Consider the following 13200-nt stretch of genomic DNA (forward strand, 5'->3'; position numbering starts at 1 on the left):
GCTGTGGTCATCCACCTTCGGGTGCTTTCTTGTTCTCTCTCTCTCAGTGAGTCCACTTCCCTCTAGCAAATCAAACAAAACATTGGTGCTAGAAGGCAGGCATCTTCTCTTCTCTTTTTTCTTTTTTTGTGGAGAGGTTTTTGTTATAGGACGCATGTGCTTGCCAGAAAGACAGAGACAGAGAGACAGAAAGTGAGAAATCTCCCCCCCCCCCCGGGGGGGGATGGCCACACCACAATCCCTTCTCCTCTATTCTCCTTTCGGGATCTTGGGCACACACGTACACTCGCCTGGCTTAAGTTTAAGCCACTGGATCTGGGACTCGAACTGCGGTCAACTACATGGGAGTCCAGTGGTGTAGCCATTATGCCAACTGCTGGTCCCAGCATCTTCCCTTCTTATAGCTGCCCAGACTGAGGCCAGGAAGGGGAGGGAGCGCACCCACCGTCAGTGGCAGAGCAGAGCTGGGAGCTCCTTCCACACCTCATCACAGCCACACGCACAGACCCTGGAGCCAAGACTGCCTTGGCACCCACGTGGCAGCACAGGGGCCTTTTCCGTCTTGAAAGACGCCTGGATGCTTGACATTTAGCTGTCATTTTTCACTTTTATCTCTGGAGTAGGGTGACAGCCTGTGTGGGACTGAAGGAGGGAGTGACGGTGACCCTGTTGGGAAGCAGAGGCAATCCCAGGCAGCCATAGTGTTGCTGCTTCTGCAGGACTGGAGATGCAAGAGATGGGGACAGCTGACGGGGTGACCGAGCACACCCGGGAGGGGCTCAGGGGACCCGATGGCCAGTAAGGGTGATACAGCACTGTAATGATGATGGTCGGTATTTGTCGAGTGACGAGCATTTCATGTAAATTGACTACTCCTGACAAGAACCCTAAGAGGGAGACCAGCAGTTAGCTTAATGGCTATGTCACTGGACTCCCACGTAGTCGACCGTGGTTTGAGTCCCGGACCCGGTGGCTTAAAACTCATGCCGGGCACGTGTGCGTGCGTGCCCAAGATCCCAAGAGGAGAATGGAGGAGAAGGGATTGCGGCGTGGCCATCCCCCCTGGGGGGTGATTTCTCGCTTTCTGTCTCTCTGTCTCTCTCTGTCTGTCTGGCAAGCACACGCACCCTATAGTAAAAACCTCTCAAAAACAAAACAAATCCATTTTTTAGATATTTAATATTTTTAAAGAATTATTTTATTTAACTTTATTTATTTTAATTTGACCAGAGAGGGACAGAGAACGGGAGAGAGAGGAAGTGAGAAAGCATGGTCTGGGACTCGAACTGCAGTTGGCCATATGGGAGTCCAGCACCCTTAACCACCACTTCACCCACCAGCCCCATAAAACACATTTTTAAATTTTATGTATTAATTCATTTAAAAGTAACAATGATTGAATCCATTATGGGTAAACATAAAGAACAAAATTTTTTTTAATTAATTTTTTTTTTGAGAGAGATTTTTGCTATAGGATACATGTACTTTCCAGAGACACAGAAAGCAAGAAATCACCTTCCTCCCCCAGGCAGATGGCCACGCCGCAATCCCTTCTCCTCCATTCTCCTCTTGGGATCTTGGGCACGCACACACATTATCCCAGCATGAGTTTGAGCTACTGGGTCCAGGATTTGAACTGTGGCTGATTATGTGGGAGTCCAGTGACATCACCATTACGCCATCTGCTGGTCCCAAAGGAGAATTTTTTTTTTTAAGTAGCTATATGTTGGGACCAGCCCCATGGCCTGGTGGTTGGGGGAGCCAGATCCCACATGGCTGACGACACAGTTCAAATCCCTGCTCCAGCAGCTTGGAAAACATACTGGGTGCATGTGCTTCCTAAAATCCTAAAAGGAGGGCCAGATGGAGGAGAAGGGATTGCAGAGTGACTATTCCCATGGAGAATAGTCTCTGTCTCTCTCTGGTGAGCATATGTGCCCTCTGGCAAATGAAACAAAAACCGTATTTCCAAAACAAATCATGTTCTGAGAAAGGTGGCCTTGTTTGACATTTTTGAAAACCTCTCTAATGTCTGGCTTAGTAGAAGCCAGCTGACTTCCTTTATCTGCATCCGGCCACAGCGTACGTGACATCACTGGCAGGTAGCCTCCGGAAAACCCTGTCTTAGCGTTATTATGAAAATACTTTTGACCTCCATGGGTATAAGGGCACGCCTGCCCAAAATCCTGATGGAAAAATGGGGAAGGGATTGTGGTGTTACTACACCCCAGTGAGGGGGGGTTGGGGTGCTTTCTCCCTCTCCCCACCTGTCTCTCTGATGGACACGCAAACCTCTTGGCAATTAAAAAAAAAAAAGGCAAAGGAAATAGCTTTGACCTCATGGGCTCTGCGAGGTTCCTCATCCATATTGTGAACTCTGCTGGGTTAGAGGTATATTAGCATTTGTTAGTACTGTCTGAGCAATTATTCTGGGCTGCACGCTATGCCAAGTGGCCTACGTGTATGGACATGTTTATATGATGTATTCTAATTGTAACATGTAGCATTATGTATTATTTCTGATTTTAAGGTCATGATGTTATAATAATAATATAATCATATTATGGTTCTCATTTTACAGAGAGCAATCAGAAGCACAGAGAGGTCCAGTGACCTGTTTAAGATCACACAGCCCCTGAGTAGTAGAGTTCTGAACCCAGGCAATCTAGTCCTAGACCCAAGAGCTTTAACCAGTAGGCTGTGACGTCACAAACTGCTTTCAGGAACTTCCTGGTGTTAAAAGAGAGACAGAGAGAGGGAAGGAAGGAAGGAAGGAAGGAAGGAAGGAAGGAAGGAAGGGAAAAGAAAAGAAAAGAGAAAAAGAAAGAAAGAAAACGAAAAAGAAAGAAACAGAATTGTTATTAAAGGGCAGAGGAGAGATGACCAAAAAACTCATATGCTTCTCTCTGTCAAATTAAAAATAAATGAATGAATAAATTAAAAAAATTTTTTAAAAAGGGACCAGCAGCTGGCATGGTGGTTAAGGTGCTGGACATTCCCACATGGCTGACCAAGTCCTGGACCTGGTGGCTTGATTTCTCACTTGCCCTCTTACTCTCTCCCTCTCTGTGTCTCTCTCTGTCAAATTAAAAATAAATGAATGAATAAATTTAAAAAATTAAAAAAAAAAAAACTCATATGCAACTGCTCATTCTGGGTGCTCTGCTTATCTGAGTGCCTCAGTGGCTCTGGAAGACCTGGGCAGCAGAAATAACCCTCCCCCAGTGTATGCACCCCGCGCAGGGCACGGGGCGCGGGGCGCGGTGCTCGGTGGGTGTTCACAGCGACGTGCGACTGAATGGACAGGACTGCAGCCCAGGCATTTAGTGGCAGGTAATGAGGCACACGCCTACACTGTGTCCGCCAAGGATCTGGATACCACCTGCCACCGGAGCGCAGCCAGGGAAGCGAACCCAGTCAGCATGTAAAGCAGGGCTTCAGCTCGAGCTCTCCGAGCCTCAGTTTCAACCTGAGTATTGAAGTTGTGAAAGGGTCTTTGTGAGGATTACAGATCATGAGGGTAAGTGGTGCCTGACGGTGCCCAGTAAACGTCTCATTTGAATTCCTAGAAGTCGACACGCAGTTTTCTCCCCAGCTTCTAGCCCAGCCGGTGATGTCCTTTCTAGTTTGTAATTCGATAAGGAAATCTATGTGGAAGTGTGGACATTCTAGCTCTAGACAAAGCTGGTTGCTGTTCTGGCGCTCACATTCCAGGGCTTGGGAAGCCGTCATTGTTTAGTATCTATTAGGCCCCGCCCTCTTCCTCTTCCTTCCCACTCCTCCCTTTCCCTCATCCAGGGAAGGCAGCGGTTTCCTCGATTTAAGCTGTTCCAGCCCAGGGAAGTGGTGGGGGCAGGCTCCCGCCCTCCTTTGGTGACTGTCAGCTCCTTTTCTTCTGGGACAGCTTTGGCTGAGTTCTGTCTGTCCCTAGAATACTTGCAAGGAAAAAGAGACTAATTCCCAGCATCTGGATGAATTAAAATAATTACATCTGAATGGCTCTGCTTGTCTTTCCAGCTTAGCATTCAGAGGGAGGATCAAAGGAAAAGGGTGGAGTCTGAGAGGTGGTTTTCACCAGAGCAGGGCTTCCTGCTCGAATGAATACATTCTGCACAAGTAGACAAACCCTCTGTTCACCCGTGGGGATGGTGTGGGTGGAAACAGTGAAGGATTAGAGGATTAGAGTGGATGCCAGCGTGTCACCAACATATTTGATAGGTTATAGGAGGGCCTTGCTCATCTGGAATTTATATGTCAAGAAAGTACCTACAATCAGAATTTTATACAGATAACATCAAGTGGTTCTTTTTCAAAAAAAAAATTATTTATTTAATTCCATTTGTCATCATTATTATTATTTAATTTGACCTGAGAGAGAGAGAGAGAGAAAGGGAAAGTGAGAAAGCAAGCCGCCAGGTCCAGGACTCAAACTGCAGTCAGCCATGTGGGAATCCAGCACCTTTAACCACCACGCCACCTGCTGGCCCCTATACTATTGAGTGGTTCTTGATGTCGACATTAGGGTTAGGCTCCTGAAGGGCCTTCTGAATAACGAAGATGTAGCTATGCCTAACCCTTAAACTTGCTACTAAGAGTAATACTGACCTGGGCACCCCTCTAACACAGTGGTTAAGTGCAGTGTATTGGGAGGTCGATCCCACATGGCCGTCTGAGGTTCGAGCCCCAGTCCTGGTACCTTCAAAAACATGTCAGACCCCCCCGCATGCATGCTAAAGGTCCTGACCGTGGAGAAATGGAGGGCAAGGGCTGTGGACTGTGGCACGACCGCACACCATTTCTCGCTATCGATCTCTGGCAAGTATACACACCCTTTAGCAATAAAAAAGGAAGAAAAAAAGGATACTGACCAATATGTGCATGGTCTTTAGCTTACCAAGACGCTCTTGTTGGCGGTCTTACTTGATGCTCATCACTAGGCTGAGGCTGAGTACGTTTTCTGATGCAGAGTTAGTGGCCTGCCTGAGGTTGCTGGAGTTCTAGCCCAGGCTGGGGGCTCCTCGTCCTCAGAGAGACTTGCTCTCTCCTGTGGAGCCTGATGCCTTCGCAGGACATGGAAGAGTCTCGAGCCTTGGGGTGCATGTGGGGCTCAACAGCCTTCGGCAGGCAAGCTGGCTCTGAGCAGCAACGGCTGGCGTTCTGGAGGGAGGTAGGGTCATGGTGGATACGGAGGCTGTAGCTTCTCACCCTTACACCCGTGGCTCCCCCAGACTCACCAGGCACCTAGACCTTGCTCAGTTTGGAGTCAGGACTTCCTGGTTCAGCGTAGTGTGTCCTCGAGACTTCTCGAGACTTCTCAGTCAGGCCCTACCGCACATGGGCCAGCCTAGCAGGGGTGCTGCTGGTGGGTGGTGGTCCATGTTGGTAGAGGGTAGGCGGGGAAGTGGTTGTTGGGGTGATCTATGTCACGGGCCGTGGAAGGGTTCGCAGACTCAGAGTGAGTGGGTAGAGAAGGTTTATTGTTCGCTTTCTTTTTTAAAAAATTTTATTTATTCATTCATTTATTTTAATTTGACCAGAGAGAGGCACAAGGAAAGTGGGAAAGCAAACCACCAGGACCAGGACTCGAACCTTGGTCAGTCATATGGGAGTGTCCAGTGCCTTAACCACCACACCACCTGCTGGTCCTTAGTGTTCACTTTCAAAGGGAGAAAAGGGGGAGATCAGAGAGTTGTATCTGCCCTGAAGGGGCTGGGGGGGGATAGGGATTTTTACAGGAAAGAGATTTAGGGTGGGGTGATTAAGGTGGTCCTGAGACAGCATGCCAAGTAGCCTTTTTTTTTTTTTTTTTTTGAGAGAATTTTGCTATAGGGCATGTGTGCTTGTTGGAGAGAGAGAGAAATAGACAGAAAGCAAGAAATCAGCCCCAGGGGAGATGCCCATGCTAAAATCCCTTCTCCTCCATTCTCCTCTCGGGATTTTGGGCACACACACATACACACGCCTGGGGTGAATTTTAAGCTGCCAGGTCTGGGACTCAAAATATGGCCTAGCACGTGGGAGGCCAGTGATGTAACCATTACACCAGCTGCTGGTCCGCCAAGTGGTCTTTTACAACATCTGTGTTGTTCAGTTATCTTTGACTGAGTCAGCCATCTGAGAATGGATCATGCAGTCCCCCTTTTCCCCTCCTTTCAGATGGAAATCTTTCTCTGATTCCAAGGAATTCCCCATTAAGGCCTGTCCCCTCCCACCAGAATGGCTAAACCAGGTTTGGCCCTTTAGGCCGTTCTCCTGCCCTGCCAAGAGTACTCCCGATTGCCCAGAGACCTTGCCTTCCCTCTAGCAGAGCCCAAGATAAGAAATAAATATCCAAAAATTGATCCCTAAAAAAAAAAAAGAAAGAAACTGAGGCCCCTGGGGAGACTTGGATGTGTCCCTCCCATTAAAATGCCTAGGAGATACTGAATTGTCTTTCCGTGTTTGGTGGAGGTGGTGGAGGTGGTGGAGGTGGTTTTAGTAATAATGGTGGTGGTAGTGGAGGTGGTAGAGAGGCAGGAGGTGGTGGAAGTGGTAATGGTGGTGGTGATGGTGGTGGTGGAGGTGGTTGTAATGGTGGTGGGGGTGGAGGTGGTAGAGGTGGAGAGGTGGTGGTAGCGGTAGAGGTGGTGATGATGGTGGAGGTGGTGGCGATGGAGGTGGTGGTGATGGTGGTAGAGGTGGTGGAGAAAGAGGTGGAGGTGGTAATTGTGGTGATGGTGATGATGGTGGAGGTGGTGATGATGGTGGTGCTGGTGCTGGTGGTGCTGGTGGAGGTGGAGCTGGTAATGGTCGTGGTGGTGATGATGGTGGAGGTGGCGGTGGTGGTGGTGGAGCATGTGGAGGGGTGTCTTACCTCTCACAAGCCAGGAGAGTTGAAACCTCACACTGCAGCTGCCCTAAGGTGCCTCCCCACCCAATGGGCATCACTGGCCTGTTCATGCATAAGGTCAGCAAACACATTTTGACTCAGCTCCTGCCCTCCAGGAGTTTCTAATTTACTGCAAGCAACAGAAATGCCAAGCAGCAACCACAGCCTGGCAGTGCTGACCCGTCGCCTCTTTTTGTAACAAGTGTTTCATGACAGTGGAGGACAATGCATGGATGCTGTAGAGGATGCAGGCGAGAGAATGAGCCTCTGTAGCTCCGTGAGGGAGATGGGTCTAGGCAGAGAGAACAGCCCATGCAGAGGCCCTGGACTGGGAGAAGGTGATGGATAAGTTAGAGAGGTTGAAGGTGTCGCTGCAGGTGGAGTAGGGGCCAGACTGTGTGGGACCTCGCAGCAGGGGAGTTTAGCAGCCTGGAAACCTGACAAAGCCCCTCTAAAGACAAGCTTCAGGGAGAGGCCAGTTTCTCCATGTGGGAGACTAGGGCAGGGGAGGAGCCACCTGAGTGAGGGAGAAAGAGAGACAGAGGTGTTGGGGGTGGCTTCTGTGATAATGTCCAGGTTCTTGCTGTTTTAGACAGAGTTGAACGAAGCACATCACCAAAAGGGGGCCAGCAGTTGGCGTAATGGCTATTTTGCTATGTCCCATGTAGTCGACTGCAGTTCAAGTCCTGGACCCGGTGGCTTAAAACTCACGCCGGGCACGTGTGCGTGCGTGCCTGAGATCCCGCGAGGAGAATGGAGGAGAAGGAATTGCGTTGTGGCCATCACCCCTGGTGGTGGTGGGGGTGATTTCTCACTTTCTGTCTCTCTGTCTCTGTCTCTGTCTTTCTGGTGAGCGTCCGCACCCTATAGCAAAAACCTCTCAAAAAATTGTTTTTATTTAAAAAATTAAAAAGAAAGGAAAAAGAAGGCAAAAGGGAAGGGTAATGTATCAAATAAAAGCAGAAGTATGCTCTTGAGAGATAGGGACAGGCTGGGCGTACATGCAGGAGACAGAGAGAGAGAAAGAGAGAGGCGCTCAAAGGTCCCAGCAATTTCATCCTGTGAGATTTACAAGTTTTTAAAGCTAGGTAGTGTCAGTTGATCATTGGCTGGGCCCACTGATTGTTCTCTTCTTATTGGCTCTGTCTAACGTGGCTGGGCCCACTGCGCCATCTCATTGGCTCTGTCTAATGTGGCTGGGCCCACTCTGCCGTCTCATTGGCTTTATCAAACGTGAGTTAATTAGACATCCCCCACACTGGGAAGCCCCTGCCTACATTACCTTGGGCAGGGAGTTTTCTGCCTGTTGGTTTTTCTATCTAGCCACATAGGCAGATGCGCCAGCCCCTCGCTTCCATTCTCTAGCTTTCCCTGGCCTCAGAAGGAAGAGGCACAGTGAAGAAGAGGGGCCGGTGAAGGCTTTCTGAGACTCAGGATGCAGGTGGCTGTTTACAAGTGATGCCAGTTGTGGCTAGGATGGATCTGAGCACCCCGCGTGATGAATAACCAGCATTCAGACATCACCTTTTTAAAGGTTAGTTTATAATTTTTGGTTCTTAGAAATAATTTCTCTGGAGGGAAAAAAGGAAAGAAAAAGAAAACAAGACAACACATTTTTCTGGATGTTAACAAAACACATGTTCTTTATCGGGACAGGTTGGTAGCGACAGAAAAATATAAAGAACAGAAAAATAGGGCCAACCGGTGACCTGGTGGTTAAGGAGCTGGATCCCACATAGCTGGCAGCTTGGTTCAGGTCCCAAATGCGGCAACTTGAGAAATTTGCTGGGCATGTGTATGTGTGCGCTCAAAATCCTGAAAGGGGGAGAAATAGAGGAGAAAGAATTGTGGTACGATCATGCCCCATGTGGGGTGCCCTTTGGTAAAAATTTATTTTTTTGGAGAGGTTTTTGCTATAGGGTATGTGCACTCACCAGACAGAGACAGAGAGACAGAAAGCAAGAAATCATCCCTTGGGGGGATGGCCACACTGCAATCCCTTCTCCTCCATTCTCCTCTCGGGATCTTGGGCGCACACGCACATGTGCCTGGAGTGAGTTTTAAGCCACCAGGTCCGGGACGCGAACCACTATTGACTACGTGGGAGTCCAGCGACATAGCCATTATGCTAACTGCTGGTCCCCCCTCTGGTAAATTTTTTTTAAAAACAGAAAGAAAAAGAAAAAAAAAGAGAGAAAAATCATTCAGAAATAATCATTGTTGACATTTTGATGTGTTTTAGCTGTTTTTTCCTCCATGTACATAATTTTTACTCATAATTGATGTAACGAGGTACCTCCTTTAACAGCTGCATTTTTCTGTCGTTGGATATTCTTATTAATAGTAAACATGCATTTAATAGTTGGATATTGTTCCTCTATTGTGTGGATGGACTATCATCATTGAACCTCTTCTCTTATAGGATACGATATAAACAATACTGCAGTGAACATCCTCATATCCAAATGGTTTGTTTTCCTTTTGAACTTTAGTTGATGGATCGGGGTTAGGATCCCAGTCACACGGGCTCAATGACTGGGAGGGAAAATGGTCAATCTGGCTTTTTAGGCTCTGAATGGCCGAATGGACAGATACACAACTGATTGGTTTGTTTGGATAGCAGGTCATTAAGACAACCTAGAGAAGCCAGCTTGACCTCAGCGTGGCTATTATAGTCAATGCATAAAGACAGGCCCAGTTTCCCAGCCCGGCTTCTGTGCTGCCGCCTGTGTTTAAACAAACTCATGGAGGTCCGGGCCTCTTGCTTGGCCCCCTGGCTCTGAGCTCACCATCCCAGGTTCTCTACTCACCGTATCACCCCCAGCTACAGGCTGTGTCCTCTCCTGCTCAAGTGCTGAATTTCAGAGTTGTAGCTTATGATTTCTTTTCTTTTTCATTGTTATCTTCTTTTTGTCTGACTAAGAAACACTATACCAGTTCTAGGAAATTTAGAAAATCCAGCAAATTTTAAAGACAATCAATGTTCCCATGGTTCCGCTACCTATTTTAAACAGTGTGAGTGACAGGGCACAGTGGTTAAGAATTCAGGATCTGGGGCCAGCCCTGTGGCCTAGTGATTAAGGGAGCTGGTTCCCACATGCACCATTTAGCTCACATCCCAGTGGCTTGAAAAACACTGCGAACGTGTACACGCCCCAGTTCCCAGCAAGGTGAAGCGACGGAGGAGAGAGGACTGTGGTATGGCCACATCTCACTGAGGGGGACTTTCTTCCTCTCCCTCTCTCTCTCTCTCTCTCTCTCTTTTTTTTTTTTAAGAATTATTTTATTGGGACTGGCAGGCGGCATGGTGGTTAAGGGCACTGGACGCCCACATGGCCGACCATGGTTCGAGTTCTGGACTTGGCGGCTTGCTTTCTCACTTTCCCTCTCTCTCTCTCTCGCTCTGTCCCACTCTGGACAGCTTAAAAATAAATAAATAAATAAATAAATAAAATAATTATTTTAAAAATTATTGTTTTATTTAACTTATTTTAACTTGACCAGAGAGGGTCAGGTCTAGGACTCAAACCGCGATGGGCCATGTGGGAGTCCAACACCCTAAACCACCATACCACCTTCTGGCTCCTCTTTTATCTCTTTGTCTCTGGTAAATGCATGTACCCTCTGGCAAATTAAAAAACAATAATAACTTAGGACCTGGATCCAGACCAGCTTCTCCGTGCCTCAATTACTTCATTTGTAAATGTCTTCTTTAAAAATTTTGACATTGGGGCACCAGCAGTTAGCGTAATGGCTATGTCACTGGACTCCCACGTAGTCGACCGCGGTTCGAATCCCGGACCCGGTGACTTAAACTCACGCCGGGCGCGTGTGCGTGTGTGCCCAAGATCCCGAGAGGAGAATGGAGGAGAAGGGATTGCGGCGTGGCCACCCCCCCGGGGGGTGATTTCCTGCTTTCTGTCTCTCTGTCTCTCTCTGTCTGTCTGGCGAGCGCACGCGCTCTATAGCAAAAAAAAATTTGACATTGGGAGCAGGTGGCATAGTGGTTAAGGCTGTGGACTCTCACATGGCTGACTGCAGTTTGAGTCCCCGACCCTGCAGCTTGAAGTTCACACCAAGGGCATGTGTGTGCGTGCTCAAAATCCCAGGAGGAGAATGGAGGAGAGGGGACTGCGGCATGGGCAATCCCCCTGGGGGGTGATTTTTCACTTTCCCTCTCATTATCTCTCTCTGATGAGCACACATGCCCTATGGCAAAACCTTAAAAAAAAAAAAAGATTAAAAATAAAAAGTTAAAAATATTTTGAGGGGTGACAGGTGGTGAGGTGGTTGAGGTGCTGGACTCCCTCATGGGTGACCACAGTTCAAGTCCTGGACCTGGCGGCTTGCTTTCTCACTTTTCCTCTCTCTCTTTTTCTGTCTCTCTCTGGTCAAATTAAAAATAATAAAAATAATAACAAAAAAGAAAGTAAGTGTTTAAAAATATTTTGACATTTTGTTTATCTTGGGTTTTTTGCATTGATTTCTATTTTCTTTTTATTTATTAGTTTGCCATCGGGTGTGTGAACTCACCAGAGACAGAGAGAGAGAGGAAAAGTGAGAAAGCACCTCCCGGGGGGATGGCCACGCTACAAACTTTCTCCTCCATTCTCCTCCAGGGATTTTGGTGTGTTTTCCAAGCCAGCAGGTCAGACACTCAAACCATGCAGTCGGCCATATGGGATTCAGCCACATGCTGGCCCTAGTTTTGATTTTTTAAATATCACATTAAAATATTTATTTTGATAACTGAGCTTTCAGACACCATTAAAATTGTGCACTCACCTCATGCTTGTTCTGACCCTGGGGCTGCCCACAGGATGCAAGCAACCTTTGGTTTTTCTGTTCTCCTTGCTAGCCTAATCCGGTCTGTCCCCTTCAGGCCACCTGCTGTCTCTGGACCTGACCTCTGACCTCCAAAGCCCTCTTCTGGAGAGGGTGGGCTAAGGTGCTGGAACAGGCCAGGCCACCCTAGAGAGAGGCTGTTTGCGGCTGTCTCTCCCAAGCAGCCAGATGAACATGCAGAGAGATGCAAATTGCGGCAATCCTGCGGTTTTAGAATAACTTAATTTTTTTTTTTTTTAAAAGATAGGGTGAAAGGCAGAAATTGCAGGGAATTATATATTGCAGGAGCGGCTTTATCTCCTTTGCAGTTGATTCCAGCGATGCTTCTGGTTTGGAAGCAGCATTTCATGTGCTCATAGAGCCCCGTTCTGGGCTGAGGAGGCTGTCCAACAGCCGGACCTCAGACCCTCAGCCGGAATGTGCCGCTTTGTTCCCCGGCTGCTTATCGGTCTTAGGGCACCTCCCCAGCCTCTCCCGGGTTCATACATACATCCAGGGCTTGACCCATTCACCAGCCCACATTTGAGAGAGCAGTGGGAGCCTTGCTCATTTGACTGCTAACATAACTCAGAGCCACGTTCAAGAGCACAGGCTCCAGACAATTGCAGGCTCCTTGTCTCAAGGACTTCCCTAGGCGTGGGCACCCATTAGGGAGGAAGCTCGCCTTGGTTACAGCGCAGAAATCTCTCTGACGGTCTGTCTCATTCCCTGCGGGTTCTACAATGGCACAACAATACAGACGATCAGAATGGGCTTTGCAAGTGTGTTCCTGGGTCCAGATTATGTGGGGGAAGACAGATCAGGCTGAGCACTAAAAAAAGCCCCCGACCCCAGTCACCTCGCTCACCTGCCATCAGCAGGCATGAGGTGGCGTACCCTGGCCTGGCCGATTTTTCCACCTAGCTAAATTTCAGAGCCAACCTTTTTTTTTTTTTTTCAATTTTAATAGTTTGCACAGGGACCTTTCTAAAATGGATTTCACACTTCTCTGACTTCACAAACTGAGGCTACAGAACATAATTAAACTTATCTTGATGATGCAGGGTCATCATTTAGAATCTCTGTTATAAATCTTTGGAGCAGCCAGACTGTCTTGTTCCAATCCCAGTTCTTAATCTTTGGAGCAGCCAGACCGTCTCCGTCTCGTTCCAGTCCCAGTTCTTCTTACTAGCTGTGTGATTTTGAGCAAAGGTGTTAACCTCTCGGTGCCTCACTTTGCTCATCTTCAACCCGGGAATCATAACAGTACCTGCCTTATAGGTTTGTTGAGATCAAAGTTCATTGAGATACAGACGGCGCCTGGCACCTGTTACGTAGCGCCTCATCACGCTGCCGTGTTCGTGGGCAAATAGCAGCGCCTATTGGCAGTTTCCCATGGTTCAACGCCGTGGCACGTGGCACGCTTCAAGTGTTAGTTCTTGCTCTTTCTTTCTTTCTCTTTCTTTTTTCTTTGTCTTTCTTTCTTCCTTCCTTCCTTCCTTCTTTCT

The 13200-nt window shown here is 48.0% G+C and overlaps 1 protein-coding gene across 2 annotated transcripts in view; it reads left to right on the forward strand.

Annotated features, from left to right (window-relative positions):
- Positions 1–13200, forward strand: part of CPNE5 (copine 5) — a 107919-nt gene that overhangs the window by 47706 nt on the left and 47013 nt on the right. The window lies entirely within an intron of this gene.

Source organism: Tupaia chinensis, unplaced genomic scaffold, assembly GCF_000334495.1.
Source record: "Tupaia chinensis unplaced genomic scaffold, TupChi_1.0 Scaffold000238_1, whole genome shotgun sequence".
Lineage (NCBI taxonomy): Eukaryota > Metazoa > Chordata > Mammalia > Scandentia > Tupaiidae > Tupaia > Tupaia belangeri.